This window comes from Vulpes lagopus, chromosome 5, assembly GCF_018345385.1.
Source record: "Vulpes lagopus strain Blue_001 chromosome 5, ASM1834538v1, whole genome shotgun sequence".
Classification (NCBI taxonomy): domain Eukaryota; kingdom Metazoa; phylum Chordata; class Mammalia; order Carnivora; family Canidae; genus Vulpes; species Vulpes lagopus.
The window spans coordinates 95760729-95764037 of record NC_054828.1 but is presented as its reverse complement, the minus strand read 5'-3'; positions in this window follow the sequence as shown (position 1 = coordinate 95764037).

Here is a 3309-nt window from a genome sequence, read left to right as displayed (position 1 = left end):
CACAGAAAAGGGAGGGTCGCTCTGAGGAATAACACATCTCCTTCCCATCTTCTACTGGAGCCTCCCATTGGCTGAGCAATAAAGCAGAGATCAGCCTTCTGGGCAAAGAGCAGAGTAGAGAGGGGTGGAGAAGGAATGTAAGATAAATGGCAACAAGCTAGGACAATGGGAACTCCTTCAGTCATAAATGGGAAAAAACCACTTAATCTCACTTAGACCAAAATTAAAGTAGGATGGGGGAAGATGGGGCTCACTTATTCAGAAATGGAAAGAGCAGATGGGTCCAAAGTCTGAGAACAATGTTACCGATACTGCTCTCTCTTCTTATCCAGTCCTTTTTCTCCTTCTGTGTTAGCTATGTTCTCCCAGAACTTTCCAAACACCAGTGAATATGACTACTAGCACTTCCACGGTCACAAATTGAAAGTTGTATTCCCAGAGAAGAGCAGGGACTCTTTCTCCTCCAATTCAGAAGGGCCCTGGCAAGAGTCTAATTGCCTAGTTTGGGTCACATAGGGTCGTGTGCTGGAATCAGTTAGTACTAGCTCCCAATTCAACATATAGCTTGGTAGCTTAGGATGCTGGTGATGGTGAGGATTTGTATGTATACCATAAAAATCAGCAAATGTCACAAATCAGGGCTCTTCTTAACATTGTTGTTAAATATTTATCAGCACATCATTTTGTGTGTCAGGGAATGCTACACCATGATTGATCCAGTCTGGGTCCTGAGGCAACCTGTCCTGAGCAGCCTCTTATGAACTTTATGGTGCAGAGGAGAGTCTCCAGTCAGTGAGTGAGCACTGTTTTCAGAATTGGAGAGGTGCTGGGCAGAAGAGACCAGCTCAGAAGCTCATTATAGGGAATGAAGGAGAGGGAGGCATCTAATAGCCCAGATCTTAGGGAACTAGGTGAATGCTGAATGGAGATCTGGAGGGAAATGATGAGTGTAGCTATGAACACGAAGGGTCTGAACATCTACTATTGTAAGCAAGGCAAAATTCCCCTCAAGAAACACACTCTAACAAGCCAGATGGTAAATAAGGGGAAAGAGCTGTCCTACAAGGCCAAATGTAAATGCCACTGAAGGACACAAACCACACACCTGGACATTACCTGCTGCTTCAAATTGTAGGTCCCTGCACTGCTCCTGGCTCTTTGCCATACCCAGGAAGGTGCTTACTCTACAAAGGGATTCCACACACACCACACCTGCCCAGTACAGGTCGACAGAAGGAAGACCGTGAGACAGGGCTGTAGTCTACTTAGGGAGAACTTACAACCCCTGTCTTGGTGAATGAGGAAAAGAAGGCAAATTGCATACAGCTGTCAATGTGATGTAAAGGAAGGAAGATTCATTCTCCGGGATCCTGGAGATCCAGATTCAAGTCCCAAATCTTCTGCTCAGCAGCTTGCAGGTATGCATAAATGACTGCTCTGAGAGCTTAATAGCGGGACTACTGTGGGAGGCAGAATCACGACACAAAAGATGTCTACACGCTAGCCATGGACCCCGTGAATAGGTCACTTTACATGGCAAAGGGCTTTTGTACATGTGATTAAGGTAAAGACCTTGAAATGGGAAGATTATCCTGGATTATCCAAGTGGGCCCAATGCATCCTTTTAAGTGAAAGAGGAAGGCAGGAGAGTCAGAGAAGGAATGATGAGATTGCTGACTGGAGCCACAGACCAAGGAGTGTGGGCATTCTAGAAGAAGTTTCTAGAAGCTGACACAGGTGAGAAACAGATTCTTCCCCCAGAGCCTCCAGAAGGAACCCAGCTCTGCTGATACCTCAATTTTAGCCCTGTGAGCCCCACTGCACTTCTGATCACCAGAACTATAGGATGATAAATCGGTGTTATTTTAAGCCACTGAGTTTGTTTTATTTGTTACAGCAACAGTAGGACACAAACACAGTTCCTAAAGACATTTGAGAAACCTTAGCCATGCCTGGACCAGGGTGTTCTCAGACCAAGCTGAGCTGGGGGTGCTGATAATGAGGAGGAGTTCATGCCAAAGTTATTGAACCCATGTGGTGGCCCATAGTCATGCTGTGTTCTGTGCTTCTTTAAGACTGACGAGATTTTCTTCATCAAGGAAGGGTATTTGTATGTAATCTGAGCCTGGAGCAGACACAGGAGCTTCCAGAAGTGCTGTTTATCCTCACACACTGTGTGTTATCATCTGCAACTGTGTACGCCTTGCTTGGTCCAGGAATTTACACCTCTGACTTCCCTCAGATATGTTGCCATTCTCTGCTGTGTGCTGCAACTATACCAATTCCCTCCTGCATTCTTTAGAGAAGAAAATCCTGAGCAATTGGCCCAAGCAGTGGCTATATCGGGCCCTTAATACATATGTCTGTCAATACATCAAAATGGTGCAGTGAGCAAGTACTTAGTCTGAAGGGGAGTAATCAGTGGTCTTAGATTTGTTAGGTATGGACCTGAGGGGTATAGACTTCGGAATGCAGATTTCACCCCAGTTTAAGTAAAGATTTCTTTAATAGTGTTTGGTTTTTTAAAAAAGATTTTATTTATTTATTTGAGAGGGGCGGGGAGCATGAGCAGGGAGGAAGGGCAGAGGAAGAAGGGGAAGCAAGGTCCCTGCAGAGCAAGGAGGCCAATGTGGGCTCCTGTCACAGGACCCCAGAATCATGACCTGAGCCAAAGGTAGATGCTTAACTGACTAAGCCAGCCACCCAGGTGCCCTTTAATGGTGTTTTTAATTCTTTGTTCTGCTACTTCCATGAAGCAAACCCCATTTTTTATAGATTGACAACACCCAAATTAACCTTTTAAAGTTAAGTCAATTGTCCCAGTATAACTATTCTCACCTTGGCCAATGTCAAGCTATCAATGTGATGTGCGCAGTTAGCTCTCATGAGCTGGTAAGAGCTGGCCGCCTACTGGGACTCATGTCTACCCTTCACCTTCACTTTCTCCGTAGGGGAAGGGACCCTCAAAAATAGCATGGCTAGAGTGCCCACGGAGTGCTTAGAATGGACCAGACACCATTCAAAGGGCTTTTACATTTTAGAAGTTTAATTCTCACAGCAACTCTGTGTGGTAGGTAGAAATGAGGAAATAGGCATGGGTGAAATCACTAGTCCCAGGTCATACAGCTGACATATAGGAGAGTTGAGATAGGAACTTCACTGGTCTCAATGTCCATAATCTTAAAAGGACACTGTTCTCCAAAATTTCATTGTCTGATACAGCAACCAGAACCCATGTTGGCTATTTAAACTGAAATTAATTGAAATTACATAAAATTTAAAATTCAGTTCCTCCCTCCTACTAGACAC